At 43.8% G+C, this 5,629-nt stretch overlaps 1 protein-coding gene across 3 annotated transcripts in view; it reads left to right on the forward strand.

Annotated features, from left to right (window-relative positions):
• Positions 1-6: 6 nt before the first annotated feature.
• The window catches only part of MTUS2 (microtubule associated tumor suppressor candidate 2), a 550,651-nt gene continuing 545,028 nt past the window's right edge, over positions 7-5,629 (forward strand). For all 3 annotated transcript variants that reach the window (XM_014548541.1, XM_014548540.1, XM_014548544.1), the window contains exon 1: positions 7-249. The gene's annotated coding sequence lies outside the window, so the exon portion shown is untranslated. The remainder of the gene's footprint in view (positions 250-5,629) is intronic.

Below are 5,629 nucleotides of genomic sequence, written 5' to 3' on the forward strand. Positions count from 1 at the left end.
GTCCCAGGTGCGGGGGCGTCTCTTGCGCCTCCACCTGCGCCACTTCTGCCGGCTTCTCTTGGCAACTTTGTCGCCCCCTTTTGCGGACGTCCTCGGCCGGCCAGTGGAGCCCAGACCTGTGGTTAAATAGGAAACGAGCTGGATGAGGAGGCAGAGGAGGAGGGAGCGTGTCGGAGCCGGTCCGGGGTGAGACTCTTATGGAGGCGGTGGTGGCTTCTTGGGCATTTTCCGTGGCTTTGCCCCACCCAGGTGAGCGCATCCCTCCGCACAGTCGGGCAGAGCCGGCTGGGCTCTGGTCCTGCCGCCTAGACCTGCGGGAAGACAGGTGCCGGAGTTGGGGCGGGATGGCAGCCCAGCCTGGCAGCGGGCGTTGATCTGCCTTTTCTGTCACCGTGATGCTCACGCTGGCCTGGCACATCCCCGCCGGCCAGGGCCCAGGTTTGCAGCTCAGTAGGCACCTCGCATGCTGCCAGGTTAAACATGCTCCGTCTTGGAAAGGATGGTAGGTTAGTTAACGAGTCACCGCCTACCCCCAGCTTTGGATAATTTGTTCTGTGTCTTCGCCTTAATTTAGTCAGAATGTGTTATTTCCTTTGAGGTTTATAATGGCAAAACAGCAAAGCGGGTTGCTACATCCATTTTTTTTTTTCATTCGGAGCCCGTGCACAGAAGGAATTTCAGGCACACAAGTGATGTTACTACCAGTCTATTTTAAATACAAACACGGAAAGAAGTACTCTTGGCAGGACACCAAAGGCGCCTGTACTCTGTTATGTAAGGGCTTTAACACATATTTGCTCATTGGTAAAGTTATAGGTGTGAGAGGTTGACGATAAATGAGAACGTCATTTCTGCTTTAACCCAAAACTTTATTTGAGGATAAGCAGGGTCTTAGCGTGAGACATCCATTAAGATAATATAGGGCCTTTGCTTTGAACTGATTAGGTAGAATTGCAAAAACATTGACCAATAAAATAGGTTTTTTAAAGGCTAAAGAAAGTTGGTGAATTTTTATTTATTATGATAGTAATAAAAAGGATCCCACAGATACCCTTTATGGCTTTCAAACTATAGAATGATATTTTATATCTGATGGAAACTAATTATGAGCTGCCAGTTATTAAAGATCTCCCCCGCAAAATTTTCTCCTCTTATTTTTTCAGATACGAAGAAGGAAAAGTAGAAAGCATCAGGTATACTAATGTCTAGGCATCCCCTTTTTGTGCGCCACCCCAATATTTCATTCTAATTGGTTTTGGGTGGTGCTGTGGCATTTGTAATGTTAAAAGTGCTGGTGATTCTAATGTGTAGCCAGGGGTGAAACCCATTGTATTGCACTGTTGTTGTTGTTTTTTTTAATTTGTCACTTTGTAGTCCCAGGTGTGGCTACAGTGGTTTAAGGAAAGTAAAAAATAAGTGGTTAGAAATATGGGGAGAGAAAACTGGTATTGGAAAGATGTGTTGAAGAATTATAGCATGTACACTTTTGTATTTTGTCTAAGTATCTTTCTTGATTTTATTAAAAAAACACACCAAGAATGGTTGATGTTTATTAGGGATTTTTGTATTTTGTCTAAGTATCTTTCTTGATTTTATATAAAAAAAAAACACACCAAGAATGGTTGATGTTTATTAGGGATCCGTAATTTCATGTACAATACGGAGGGGCATCCTAAGGGGACATTTCTTTGTGCAGAGGTTACAGGGAAGTTGAGTAGCAGTGTCAGGAGATTCCTTTATGTTAACATGGAAAGATAAGCAAGTCATATTAAAGATTATTTTTTTCACCTAATTAAAAACTTATTATCTTAATGTATTCTACTAAATTAAGTGCAGAATGCTTTGATTGTTTCTGAGGTCGGAAATAAACCTGGCTGCTGCATCAGTGTTTCCCAACTACCTTATGTAATTCAACGTACCCCAGTCTGGGAGCAGATCTTATGGATGGTTTATGAGGCTTATGTAAGAACTCCGACTATGCTTTGTATTCCATTAAACTCTCTCTTTTGGCTGTTACATAATTGACACAGTATTAGATTGTGAGAGCCTAGATAGGGGAGGGGGAAACAAACCCAGCCCAACCCACAAATTCATAATGAGTGTTGCCATCAAGTTAGAGGGAACAGCAGGGATGGAGGTTTGTGAAAGAGAGATAAGAATAGTATCTAGATGACTGATATAATATAAGACTGTTATACTTAGCGGGTTTCTACAGATTTTAGTGCTGCGGTATAAACCTCTCCAATCTTTTATATTGCCTAGTGGAGGTGAATTGTCTGGAAAGCTAATGAATCTTAAGTTTCCGGACCCCTCACCCAGGCTACTTCCAAGCCCCTGAGCAGGCCACTGGCAACATGCTCACATGGTCATACCTAAGTTTGTGTTTGTAATTTTGGATTCTTTTTTAAATGAGGAGGGTACTCCTCATTTAAAAAAGCTCTTCCACTCACCACCCATTATATAAACATAAGGCTCCTGGAACCCTGAATCCACCCTGCCTTCAAATTACATTCAAATATTAACTTATAAAAGTGCTTTTTCTTATTTTAATGTCTGTAGTCTTATGAAAAGAAAAATAATTCTAGTCAGTATTGTAGCTGGCCTGTGGAGAAAATGCAGATTGCTATCACCTAGGGCCGTGGTCGGCAAACTTCTGGCTCGCGAGCCACATGCGGCTCTTTGGCCCCTTGAGTGTGGCTCTTCCTAAGCCTTAGGAGTACCCTAATTAAGTTAACAATGTACCTACCTATATAGTTTAAGTTTAAAAAATTTGGCTCTCAAAAGAAATTTCAATCTTTGTACTGTTGATATTTGGCTCTGTTGACTAATAAGTTTGCTGACCACTGGTCCTAGGGCTGTGTGGAGACACAGAGATCAGGTATTTACCTCGAGAACCAACTCCACAGAAACAGGACTTTTTTGATCTGAGTGTAAAGCTGGAGGTGGAGAAGAACTGAGATAGGAATGGGGAAGAGAGGAAAGTGAGTTAAAGCTCTTCCACATCTTAGAGGTGGGCTGCCGAGGGGAAAGGAAGACAAAATTACCCAAAGATGCTTCATTAATAAAAAGTTAATAGGAACAGGTAGCATTAGCTCCACAGGAGACTTTTCTGTAACCTCCTTAGCCTCTGTCTCTAATAAGAATTTTAAACAGTGAGCAAACTCAGGTCTGGAAATTATCCTGCAGAAAACAAACGCAGGTTGGGCAGGAATAGGATAAACAATGGGTTTGTTCCCATCAGCAGCTTTTATGACTCAATGAGAGCCATATTCTGTTCGCCACAGGCATGCTTAGATGGAGTTGTTGAAGAGTGGAGTATTTTCCCTTTTTCTCTGAAATGATTTCTACTTACATATGAATTTGGATGTCTTCAGATCTTATTATCTTGACCCCTGTTCCACCAACATTTGTATCCCATCCATCCATCCATCCATCTATCCATCCATCCATCCATCCATCGAGACTCTCTCCTTGATCACACTTTAGTCAGGTTCCTCTGAGCTCTCTTCTTGACTAGAGCTGAACCTTGGCCTATAAGAACTGCAACTTTCATAACAGCCCTTTCCACCCCAACAATAAGAGACTTAGAAAAACTCCAACAGGGCTTCTAACAGCCTAAGGCCATGTCCCTGGGATGACCCAGGTCCCCTTGAGTTCCTGTTTGGAAAAATCTCAAGACTGCCAAAAGAACTTACCTTTGTTCCAGCCAATACCTGGTGATAGGCCCCCCTCCTGTTATTAAGCATTTATTAGAATAACTTAGAATTATAACCCTTTCTCTTCCCTTTTAACATGTATGCGTGTCTCCTACAACCCAGGAGTGTCTTTCTCAAGGACCTGACAGCCATTCCTTTGAAATACAGTCCTTAGGAATGAGAGGGCCTGTCTCCCATCTCTGTGGGAGGTTAGGAGCCTAACTTTGACAAATGCCAGTTAGCACACTCAGTGAGCCTTATCACATTGACAGTGACCAACTATCCTACCAGTCCTTTGTAATTCTCCATTTCCTTGACTCTGAGCTCCACCTGTCACCTCCTTATTCCCTCATTCTTCCTTTAAGATGCCCATTCACCTCTGCATGGATTGAAGTTGAGCTCAGTTCTATACTTTAGTTCTTTCCCCTAATGCAGTACATCCTGAATACCACCTGTCTTTACTGCTTTTAGTTAACATCCAGCTTTGTTTTTAACAACATCCAACAAATACGTTAAGTGTGTGTGCCAGGCGCTGTTCTAGGCATTCGATATTTTAGAGCAGTGGACAAAACAGACAAAACAGAGGAACTTACAATCTAATGGATAAACTGAAGTAAAATCTTATCAGGTAGGGATAGTGCTATGGAGAAAAGTAAATCAGAGCTGGGGGAGAAGGAGTGTAGGGCGGGGAATTGCTGTGTTATATAGGGTGCCCAGGGAAGGCCTCCCTGAGGGGATGCTGAGCCGAGCCCTGAAAGGGACTGAAGAGTGAGCCATATGGACACCTGGGGAAGAGCATTTCACTCATTAGGGGTCAACCAGTGCAGGAATTTCAGACCAGAGCTCTGCCGGCACTCAAGAGGAGAGTAGGGAGGCCTGGTGGAGAATTCACATGCTAGTGACCAGTGCTTTCCACAGCAGCCTACCTTTGTAATTCCGCCTGTGGACCCTGCTATCCAGTGACCTGCGGCTGTGTCAGCGAATGGACATGCTGCTCTTGAGGCCTTAGGAGGCCTAATGTTGCTGCTTGGACCAGGTGCAACCAAGGGCCTCTCATGGCGTCTGGAATTCAGTCTAGGCTGCTACATAAACTAGGAGGAGGTTGTGTGTTTTCATTGATGGTTTCCCTTGGCTTATAGGAAAGGGTCCACCGGGAAAGTTCCATTTCAGCTTGGATTCCCTGAAGTCCCCTTGGGCAAATAAAACTGTGAAGAATAAAGGATGTTGACAGTGGAAACTACACTACTCTTTCTTGGAGAATGTCAAAATGTCAAGAACCTATAGCAACTCCTTAGGTGAAACTGAAGCAGAGGGAACCCCATGGCTTGAAGGTATCTGGGGTTAGTTAGGGTTTGAGGAGGGGGAATTGCTCATTGGCTCCTCTATGCCCAGTTGGCTGCCCTACATTTAACAATCAGAAAACACACATGTGGACCTGGCAGCAGGCTGTCACGGATCCCTCAGGGGAACGGTGAGAAGCCAGTGGGGAGCAGCAGCCAGGACTTGTCTGCTGGTAGAAAGGCCTAACCTTCTGCAATGTATAGGGGTCATGGGTGTGGGACAGGATGGATGGATAGCTGTTGACTTTTACAAGCCATTAGCGTATAACCATTGTTTATTCAACGCAAGTCAAAGAAGGAATCTTCCATGTAGACAAAGGTTCTTTGGATTGTTTGCTGGCGGGTAGGAGCCTAATAGCAGCCAAATACCATAAGACACAAGCAGGTGGCATCAGGAATGTAGCATATTAGGAAATGGATAGTCTTGCCTCTTCTCTGCGCTTGTCATTGCATTGTGTGGTCTCTCACTTTGCAAGCTTCTCTTACATGCCCTACATGTGAAGAAAATGGGGGATTTCAGGTTATTCCTGGGTATTTTATACTCTTTAGCTTTTGTGAATGGGTCCTTTTCTAATTGGTTATTCATATATATAT

The sequence above is a fragment of the Myotis brandtii genome, unplaced genomic scaffold (genome assembly GCF_000412655.1).
Source record: "Myotis brandtii unplaced genomic scaffold, ASM41265v1 scaffold513, whole genome shotgun sequence".
NCBI classification, from domain to species: domain Eukaryota; kingdom Metazoa; phylum Chordata; class Mammalia; order Chiroptera; family Vespertilionidae; genus Myotis; species Myotis brandtii.